At 40.5% G+C, this 11,797-nt stretch overlaps 1 long non-coding RNA gene across 1 annotated transcript; it reads left to right on the plus strand.

The window, feature by feature from the left end:
• The first annotated feature begins 9,915 nt into the window (after positions 1-9,915).
• LOC121768266 lies at positions 9,916-11,797 on the plus strand. The gene is made up of 3 exons (XR_006043335.1): positions 9,916-10,083; positions 11,170-11,243; positions 11,753-11,797. It is a non-coding gene; the product is annotated as an uncharacterized LOC121768266 (long non-coding RNA).

Here is an 11,797-nt window from a genome sequence, read left to right on the forward strand (position 1 = left end):
ATCGCACTCTGCAAAAGGAATTTGGACCTTGAAACCTACTACCGGCGAATCCACGGGATGTGGATCAATGTGGATCGGTGTCGAAAACACCGGGTCGATTACTGTGACAAGGGAGTCAAGCAGTTCCGGGAATTCTCGAACACAGTCAGGTTGTTCAAATTCCTCACTGGACTCAACCCAGAGTACGATACGATTCGAAGGGACATCCTCAAGGAAGAGCCATATCCCTTAGTCGAAGAGGCTTACGGAAGGGTCCAGAGGGAGGCGGCTCGATTAAAAATCATGCCACCGGCGTCCTCCAAAACCACCAAAGACTCCGGCGTTGGCAGCGCCGATGCATCATCGGGAGAAATTGGCTATGGATTCGGAGCACAGAGAGACCGGCCGAATAACAGAAGACCACCGTGACCGCCACCTACCGGAACCAATCACCAAGCCGGAGGAAGAATCGACAAAAGCAAGCTTTGGTGTTCACATTGCGGGAAGAATAAACACACGAGAGATACCTGCTTCCTCCGTGTGGGATTCCCAGAGTGGTGGGATGAGAAACAGAAGGCACGAGCGCAGATGAAGCTCGCGGCCGTCAGAATCAGCGAAACGGGGCAGAGGCAGTGGAACCCCCAAATTCAATCCAGAGAAGGACCGGTGGGAGGGTCAAATCAGGTTACCCAAACAAAATACCCTGGCGAAAATGGTGGTGGCGGCGGAGGCGGCGGAGTTCGGGTTGGGAATTTTGTGGAACGAACGGGAGCCCAGAACGAATCGCAGAGATGGAATAGCGGCACAGGAGAAGGTATCGGGTTTGATCCAAGATCAAACCCTATTTCTTTTCCCTCTTTGCAATTTAGCCCTCAAGTTATTGATAATCTCAAATATGACCCCCCCCAGATATGCATATTTATGGAAAACCCCCCATAAGTTTCAAAAGATCTGAAATACACCCATCTGTTAGCCATATTCCCACACATAATCGATTTGCACCTCTAATGAATATCTCCGCTGCTTTATCTGTGCAAAATACTGATAATGTTGATAGGAAGGGATGGATTTTTTTATTGTGGTGCCACAGACACTATGATTCCAGAAAGATCTGATTTTAGTAATTTTAAAGAAGTTACTAAAACCTACATTATAACTGCCAATAGGGAATTAATTACGGTAGCCGGGGCGGGAACCATTAAAATTTCACCAACTCTTCGACTGTCAAACTGTTTGTTTGTCCCTAGCTTGTCTCAACGGCTAATGTCAGTAAGCCACGTGACGAGAGAATTGAATTGTACACTCCTAATGCATCCAAATTTCTGCATCTTACAGGATATTCGGACGAGGAGAATCATTGGACGTGGCACTGAGAATCAAGGACTCTACTACGTGGATGTGGTAGCTCAACATGGCAGTGCGATATTAGCTCACAGGTCCACGAAAAAAGAGGCTTGGTTGTGGCACAGAAGACTAGGACATCCGTCTCATGGTTATTTTAAACTTTTATTTCCAAATTTTTCTTTGCCTAGAGATTTTTCTTGTGAAACTTGTATTTTGGCCAAGAGCCACAGACAGTCTTTTAAACCTTCAGATACTCGTATGAAATTCATGTTTGATTTAGTGCATGCCGATGTGTGGGGGCCTGCACCTGTTATTGGGGGTAGCGGGTGTAGATATTTTGTGACATTCATTGATGATTGCACGAGAATGACACGTATCTATTTTTTGAAACATAAATCAAAAGTAGTTGACAAATTCATCTAGTTTTTTCATATGATTCAAACCCAATTCCACACCACCATAAAAATCCTTCGTTCAGATAATGGGAGGGAATTTGTTAATAACACTATGTCAGATTTCTTTCAAAAATAGGGTCTCCTTCACCAAACATCATGTGCTTATACACTCGAACAAAATGGGGTCGCTGAGAGAAAAAACCGAACCATTATGGAAATGACCCGTGCCCTTATGATTGAGTCCAACGTCCCAAAATTCCTTTGGCCGGAAGCAGTTGCAACCTCTGTCTATCTAATAAATAGACTGCCCACCAAAATCCTAAAAACAAAACCCCCCTTGACATTCTTTCCCAACAAGCCCAAATACCGGAGACCCTTAGCATGTCACCGAAAGTCTTTGGGTGTACTGTCTATGTTCATATTCCCAAACATGAGAGAACCAAATTTTCCCCATGTGCAACCAAATGTGTCTTCGTGGGGTATGGTGTCAACCAAAAGGGTTATAGGTGCTTCGATCCAAGTACTAGGAAAATCATCACCACCATAAACTGCGACTTCCTAGAGACCGAGTTCTTCTATACTCACCACCTTAGCAGTCAGGGGGAGAAACCCGAAAGTAACCCTAAAAATAATCATGGGGACTGTCTAAGTTGGTTTGTGCCACCTCCAAGCCACTCTATTGAGGATCCACCAGAGACAGTTGTCATTGTCGCCGAGCAGGCCTCTCCAGAGTCTCCTCAACCACACTCACTTGACCCTCCTCAACCAATATTCGAGGTATGTCTGGATCCAGAGGTCAATACTACGGTCGATACTAACAATGCAGAAATTGAGGATAATACTATAGATGGTGATACGGGGAGGTATGTTCTCCCTCCACGGAGTAATCGAGGGGTTCCTCCGAAGAGATATTCTCCAGAGAGGATTGGAAAGAAAAGCAAATATGGAGTGGCAAACTTTACCCAAGGAAATCTGACGAAAATGGCCCGAGCATTTGAGGTCGCATTATATGAAGAACAGGAGATCCCACAGACTGCCGAAGAAGTGATGAAATGCAAACACTGGAGAGAAGCTATGCTTACCGAAATGAAAGCCTTGATGAGGAAAAACTGCCTGAAGGAGTGAAGGCCGTGGGATGTAGATGGGTGTTCACTATCAAACGGAGGCCAGACGGTTCAATTGATCGATATAAGGCTCGACTAGTGGCAAAGGGATATACCCAAACATATGGGGTCGATTACGCCGAGAATTTCTCCCCAGTGGCAAAGATCAATACCGTACGAGTGTTGTTCTCAGTTGCGGCAAACAAAGACTGGCCTCTCCACCAGTTTGATGTCACAAATGCATTCGTACACAGTGAACTGCCAAAACCCGTGTTTATGGTTCTTCCCCCAGGGTTCACTGAAGAATTTAGGACTGGAGAAGTATGCAAGCTGAAAAGAACATTATATGGGCTAAAGCAGTCCCCGAGAGCATGGTTCGGCAGGTTTACTGAAGTGATGAAGAAATATGGGTACAAGCAGAGTAATTCAGATCATACATTATTTCTCAAGAGGAAGGATGGGAAAATTACGTGTCTCATCATTTATGTTGACGACATGATTATCACAGGGGATGATGAAGAGGAGATAGGTGAATTAAAGAAGAACTTGTTCACAGAGTTCGAGATGAAAGACCTAGGCCATCTCAAGTATTTCTTGGGCATTGAAGTCTTAAGATCAAACCGAGGAATCTTCATAAATCAAAAGAAATATGTGCTCGATTTGCTCGCAGAAGTGGGGATGATAGACTGCAAACCTGCCGACACCCCAATGGTGAAGAACCATGGATTACAGATATGTGAAGGTGGAAAGCTCACCGACAGGGGGAGATATCAGAGATTGGTAGGAAAGCTTATCTATCTTTCACACACTAGTCCAAATATAGCATACGTGGTAGGTGTTGTCAGTCAGTTTATGCACTCACTACAGGAAGATCATTGGGAAGCAGCCATAAGAATCGTTCGATACTTGAAAGGAACGGCAGACCATGGAGTGTTATTTGAGAAACACGGTCACTTAGAGGTACATGGGTTCACTGATGCAGACTGGGCTGGGAACCCAAATGATAGAAAATCAACCGCCGGGTACTTCACGTTTGTAGGAGGGAATCTTGTCTCTTGGAGAAGCAAGAAACATAAGGTGGTCGCTTTATCAAGTGCAGAAGCAGAATTTCGGGGCATAAAGAGTGGCCTTACCGAAATATTGTGGTTAAAGAGACTCATGACAGAGCTTGGTCTTCGCTCATCACAACCTTGCAGGTTATTTTGTGACAACAAAGCTGCTATAAGTATTTCAGAGAACCCGGTCCAACATGATAGAACTTAACATGTGAAGGTGGATCGACATTTTATAAAGGAGAACATTGAAGCCAAAGTTGTCGAGCTACCGTTTGTCAAGTCCGAAGATCAATTGGCTGACATATTGACTAAAGCAGTGAACTCAAAGTCGTTCAGAGAAGTATTAGACAAGTTAAGTGTTGGAAACCCCATCGCTTAACTTGAGGGGGAGTGTTGGAAGGTACTGAAAGATTAGGAAGAATAGGAGGATGATTTGTGTTGATTTGTAAATTGATTTGTTACCTAAGATAGAATAGTATCCCTATAATCTAGGTTTACCATATAGATACATATTCTATGCCTATAAGTAATGTAATATACCTTGTATTTCATCATCAAGTAAATAAACAAAATCTCCTTCCTATCATTCTACAAATCTTCTCATATTCAATTTAATTGTTAATATAGTCTAGTCCCCATCCTCCCACACACGGATGTATTGCAACCGATCCTTCACCGAGGACCCTTTCTCTCCTACCAACCCAGTGATGAAAACCTCCGTTGAAAACGTTGTCCCTGCATCTCCCCAAACAAAGTCCACACACTTTTGAGTGCATTGAAGCATTTGGCCATTTGCTACCTCCACTGCCTTCGTCACACATTGAAGTCGAGTTAGCATTCTAGTACTAAGGAAATTATGAGTGCTTCCCATATCCACCAATACTCACAGTGATTTGCCCTGACTTTTTCCCTTGATATGCATGATTTGCGGGCCGCTGGTTCCCCACATAGCATGGAGCGACAATTGGAGCTCCGACTTCCTCCTCTATCTCTGCAAGAGGCTGCTCTCCGCCAACCTCTAAACCCCCATTAAACTTTCCTTCTTCCACCAGATGCATCACAATCGCCTTGTGTCACGTGAGCGGGCGTGAACTTCTCCGGACACCAATAACATTAACCATTTTTCCTCCTCTCGTCCATCTCTCCTGGCGTTAGTCATGGCCTAGATCCAGTCGGTCTAGTGTCCTTTCAAACTGCGGTGCGACAATTGGAGCTCCGACTTCCTCCTCTATCTCTGCAAGAGGCTGCTCTCCGCCAACCTCTAAACCCCCATTAAACTCTCCTTCTTCCACCAGATGCATCACAATCGCCTTGTGTCACGTGAGCGGGCGTGAACTTCTCCGGACGCCAATAACATTAACCATTTTTCCTCCTCTCGTCCATCTCTCCTGGCGTTAGTCGTGGATCCAGTCGGTCTAGTGTCCTTTCAAACTGCGGTGCCCGAAAACCCACCAGATTTTGAAGGTGCCGTCGCCAGTGACTTAGAGTAGGAATACCTTGCATTTCATGTGGTTCCCCCTCCCGAGTTTCCCAACGCGCGCACCATCATCTTTTGGAGCTTGGCTAAGGAAAACGCATCGGCTAGCCCTTTCGGTTTAAACATTCAGACAGGCATTTGTAGCTCAATGATCAACCCGGATAGGAACATGCTCAAGGCTTGATTCTCACGGATCCCTGTTCTGGGGTACGTCTCGTCAAACACATCCATGTATTCCTGGAGCGATCCGGTTTGTCGGAGGTTTCTCAGATCCGCTAAAGGATCGGCATACGCTTGCGTGCCAAATCGAGCTCCCATGGCCGCTGCATATCCCCCCCCCCCCAATCGGCCAGTGCAGCTTCACCTTGGAGATTAACAAATCCCTGATGCCATTGTAAGGCCTTGGCGATCTCGAAGAAAAACTCTGAACGCATCATCCACCCCTCAAATCCGTCTCCGTCAAAGTTCGAAAACTCATAGCATGTCGGTCTGCTCCATTCCTCGTTGTGTTCGGGTTGAACCTCCCTCTTCGTCTTTCACCGGTTGCTTCTGCATGTGCGTATTAATCGTCGTAATTGCACGCAACATTTCGGCAAATTGACCCTCCAACGCATTCTGCCTCTCCGCCAATCGTTCCTTTCTACCTCCGACAACCGCGTATTAGGAAATCGACGGCTCTAGATACCACTTGATAAGGTTAAGACCGATTTGTAACCTGCAACACACAGAAAACACCACCAAGACTTCCTTGTCGACAACAGATGAAAGGAAATGCAAGAAAAGGAAAGTTGCGATACAATGAAAGGAATTGCAGATAACTAATCCTTGGGATCTCAGATCAGTAGGCCACAGATAATCACACACTCAACATGCGTCCCCTTCCTCATCATGTGCCGTTAATAACAACTCACGCCATCCTTCCTCATCATTATTTCATGACTTATTCCTCACATACTCAACTAGGATAGGATGCAGCATGCATCATCTCTCCTGTAAATTTGTTGCGTTCAGAAATTTTTTAAGAAATTTTAAATTTGAGTGCCAGAGTCGAAATCAGACAAGTTTCGAAGATTTAAGTTTTTTTTTTCATGTAGCTATGTGATTTCGGAAATAATGAAACTTTGCATAAATAAGACAAAATTACATATTCAACTACTAATAAAATTAAACACATCTATTTTTCAATTGTTAATTAAAATTAAACACACTTTCATAATGTTAAATACACTTAGATAAATCAAACAATTTTACATAAATTAAAAACATTTACATCAAATTAAACACATTTGCATACTATAAACTTGCATATTGTGAACTGCTAAACATGGCCTTCAACGTCGTTTCGAGTTCACTCTTTCCCTAAGCAAAAAGTAAAATAATCAAGCACATCTTCACAAAGTATAGCTAAGTATGCTTACGAGATAATACAACAGTTGCAACATTTATTTACCTTTCATGTACGCTTAATTTTACATAGGGGAATGATTCTGATAAAAACACTTCATTTGTCGTGTCTCTATGTTGATCACTCAAAAATTAAATGGACTAATGATTTTTATGTGGAGTACAAATTGCCTAGCCATCAATTCTATAAGCATAGAATTAGGGCATTCCCAGCACATCGCCATTCCTCCCATTTTCTGCACAACTCCCAACCACACCCCTTCCCACGCATCTCACATTAATTACCTCTACTCATTCCATATAATGATAATAATAATATTTATTGCTAAATTTATTTTGTTTATTATAATTAATAATGAATCAAATTTATTTCCAATCATTAAATAATTTACACAGTTATTCCCATTAATCACGAGGCAATTCCAACAATCACCAATTTTTACGCATGGAATATCCACTATTTAAAGAATATATGGAAATACGAAATTAAATGCATTTTTATGGAAATACGTGGAAAATTCTCTTTAATCAATTTCCATGCATAGAAATATGAAAAATTCTCATTAATCTATTTTCACGGATGGAAATATGGAAATATATGGAGACTTTCCATTAAAGCATTCACCAATTTTTATTTTTCAAAATGAAAATTTCTCCTGCAACCCCTTCTCGTCGTGTCGCCGGACTCCACAATTGGCGTCGCCGGAGCGTCTGTGCCGCATCGACGACGCTCAAGACTCCCCTCCCTCGGCAACCCCCGTCTCCCTCCCGTCTCATCTCGCACACAACGTGTCGCGCCCCCGCACTGTTACTAACAGTGTCTCGTCGCCAAATCTACCTTGCATTTGGGTTGGGAATGCTTTTATTACATACAAATCCTAAATCGAGTGATGCATTTTTTATCAGCACTAAAATAGACTGAAAGTCTACAGATATTAAAATGGAGGCTTAAAAGACAACGAAATAAAATATCGTAATGTAAATTGATAAAGTTTAAGAACATAAAGAGTTTTTTTTAAGATAGGTATACTAAAAAACATGTTTCGAGCAATATGCACGATTAAAATTGCTTCTATATAATAAACTCTATAATTCACTTTTAACCAATTAAGGGCGAGTAGAGGAATAATTATCGCATTTGTTTGCTTATACATTTATAAGACGTATCTCAAATATTTGAATATAAGAAACAAATAAGTCTAATTCTTCTGCACACTACACGTTGTGAATGGCATTCATAGTAGGTAACTCAATTGGTTATTTACAGAAATAATATAGTTATTCACAATATATATAAGCATTGGCAACTTAATTGTGAGAGGTTGTAGTGTCAATGCGTAAGTTTTCTTACCTTAAAAAACTAATGACACTAGTGTGGTATAACACTAAATGGATCTAACAATGAGATTAGTCTTTCTTGACTATTTACTGAAAGACAAGGTCTCGTTAATTGTTATTTTTTAATCATTGTTGACATAATCTTGAGCATACGACATTGGTTATCCACTACTTTGTTTATCAAAGAGTAGAATCCTACTCCCTTCGTCCACCATTTAAAGAGTCATTTTGACTCTCCACGAGTTTTAAGAAATTATTTGACCTTATGAAGAAGAGTAAAAGGAGAAAGTGAGTGGAATGTGGGACACATTTAAAGTATTAGTTTTATATTGGATTGTGAGTGTAAAAAGTTGGTGGGATGTGTGATTCGCATACTACAAGTGGAATAAAGTAAATGGTTCTATAAATCGTAGACAAACCAAAATGACAAAAGGGTTCTTTAAATGATGGACGGAGGGAGTAATACATTGAGTAGTGGTGATCAATGTAAAAGACAACGTACCAACGGGTTGTAGCGCAGTTGGCAGCGCGAAGCTGTGGTGACCTTGAGGTCACGGGTTCAAACCCCACCACCCGCTGGGAGCCCTTCGGCCTTAATCCGCAAGTCCGATCGAGCAGGGTTAATCCGATTTCGCCAAAGGCAAATTCGGAATACCTGTTGTAAAAAAAAATGAAAAAGACAACGTAGAATCCTGATGGTTAGCCAATGATTCCCTTGACCCAACAACTCTAAATGCCTTTGTCACATACAATCTTTCAATGTTTCAATGGGATGATATCCCAACGATGAAACAACATGGAATCCCAAATGAAGGCGATGACCTCTATTCGATGTAATTTCTTTTATAGCGTTTTCAATCAATGTTATTTTCTTCATTTTTTGCAATTTTATTTGTTTTATAATTTAAAAATAAAAAATACTTAGTAATATGTCAAACGATAAAAATTAGTAGTAAAATAAATTGTGATTGGAATTAGGCATACCTGTAACATCCCAAAAAATTTTGCGACTTTTGTTTTAATATGGATGTCGAGTGGAAAATTTCTTTTATGAAATTATTCGTTCCTATGTGATAGAGTTGATTATGTGAAATAATTGTCATGAGCGATGTGGAATGAAATGTTATATACATTATATTTTACAATGTGGGGAATTAATTAAATGAGATCATGCATTTTGTTCTAGCCAAATTCATTGGGAATTTTCGGCCCCTTCAATTATTGAAAATATTTTCTTCTTGGATTTAATTGATTGTTTTGGGATATTTATCCAAATTAAATCCAAATCGAATTATCCCTAATATGTGCTACATGAAATTCGAATCCTAACCTAATCTTGTGAGTTTCGAGAATCCTCTATTTTAATTAGGAGGATGAATTATTTTGTTTGATTTAATTGGTGCCTTGTTGATTCCCTTCTTTTAATTTTGAATCCAATTAAATCATGTCACACTATGTTTCCTCGCCCTAATTAAATTAGGATTTGAATTATTTCCTTGTGGCAATTAAAGCCAATTTTCGGTCTTCCCTATTTGTAAAGGAAATATATTTGTTTCCTATTTTGTGGAATTCCTTCTATTCAAATAAATACCAAATTAATACCTATGTCTAATTAATTGGGGATGTGAATATTTTCCTTTTAATTTCCCCCATTCCACACGCCTATTCCTTCTTTTAATTGTGGGATTTTATTCATTGGCCTCTATTTTATTCCTCCACAATTAATTAATTAATTAATTAATTTATGGGATTAAACCTAGTACTATAAAATCAACTAAACCTAACCCTAGCCCCCATTCTTTTCCCCTCCCACACGTCCTCTCCCTCACTCTCTCTGCCTCACACGCCTCCCTCCTCTCTCTATTCATTCTCTCAAAAAAAACCCTCCTTCAATCCTTTGTTCTTGTGTCAATTGGAGTTGGAACTTCAAGATTCACCGAAGAATCGCACCAACTGTCGTTTCTACAGTTTGTTTTTGACCAAAGAAGGTATAATTGAATTATTTTCCTCATCCTTTTCATTGAATCATTGTTCTTGATTCTCTCATGCATATAGCGAGTGTAGGAATCATAGATCGAAAATTTAATCGGTGGGGATTGATGTGTTGTGTGAGGAAATTTGTGGATGTACGTTTGTGAATGTGTATGTGTGAAGTTTGGATGATTCATTGGTAAATGATGTTGAATATATGAGAACATGAGTGTGAGAGCTTTTTGAAGCATGAATAAATGTGTTTGGATGAATGATGAATAAACCCTAATTTCGAAATTGTGAAGCATGAAAATTGTGTTGTTCGGACAGTGGATTCCGACGTGTGTTTGACCAGCCAAACGATCTTATTTTGACAGGAATTTTTAACTGAGTAACTTTTGAGATGTATTCTGTATTGTGTATGAATTTCAGCTCCTTTTGACGAAAGATGAAGTTTTAATGAATTTTTGAAGTTGACTGCGTAATTCTGCCATAAACTTGTATTCTCGCCCAGAGAGTTTTGTTTTTTATTCGACTGACCAAATGGGCTTATTTTGATGTGAATTTTTGACTAGATGAAATGTTAAGTGTCTTCTGTGTTGTATGAAAATTTCAGCCTCATTGGACATCGGATGAAATTTTGACAAATTTTTCAATTGAACTGTGCAGTACTGCCAGAATTTTTGTGTTCCGACCAGAGAGTTGCACTTTTGTTTTGACTGACCAAATGACATGATTTTGGTGTGAAATTTTAACTAGATGAACTTGAATGTGTATACTGTTTGGTGACCAAATGTTAGCTTCATATGAGGTCGGATGGATTTTTGGTGATTTTTACAAAAGGACTGCACAGTTCTGCCAGTTTTCTGTCATGTTAAAAATAGTACTTGTTGTCAAGTTTAGATGAATTACATGATGCATGTGTGATTAAGGAACATATCTTATGGCGTGGTTATGTGCTATACGTTGAGATATATTATGGTATGTTTCCTTATGTGATGAACGTTTGGGATGGGTAAATTAAGAAAACGATGAAAGGAACGATAGGACATGCATGATAATTTGTATTGATGGAAGGCTGATTGTGTTGTGGTGTTGGCAAGGGTTGTTGTGTGTACGTGAGCACAAGAAACGAGGGTTGCTTTGAGTTGGGTATTGTATTGTTCAAGCAAGCGAGGTGGGCTTTCTTTTACAAATCTCTTTACCTTTCGAAAATATGATGTGGTGTTATAAGGGTGGTTTAACTTGTTATGTCATGCCATGTTGTTTTTGTTTATGAGATTGTTGCCTGATGCCTAGTTCGTCTGAGCTTGCTCCGTTAGGCTATATGGTTGTGTTGTGAAACGAATTCGGGTCTGAGTAGGGCAGCAAACCCTATCAGGCTGTGTACACTGGTGGGATCGTGAGCCGTCCTTGCTAGTCGGCCGGTCTCATGGGCGAATAGTGTGGCCACACTTTCGTCGCACTGTGGAATGATGATTGTGATTGATGGATTGTTGAGAAAATGGGGAGATTGTTTGACTGGCCAGTCTATGAATCGTTTTTGTGTTCTCGATGATATTTCTTAACTACATGAAAAACTCGAGATCACTGGTATGGATGACATAACTGTTATAAAATGTTTTCGGCATGAGCCCATTGAGTACAACAAGTACTCAGCCCTATATATGTTTTCCCTATATACAGGTTGAGCGGGATGTTGCGATGGATGTTGAGTCGGCCTACAAATTT

This window comes from Salvia splendens, chromosome 15 (genome assembly GCF_004379255.2).
Source record: "Salvia splendens isolate huo1 chromosome 15, SspV2, whole genome shotgun sequence".
NCBI lineage: Eukaryota > Viridiplantae > Streptophyta > Magnoliopsida > Lamiales > Lamiaceae > Salvia > Salvia splendens.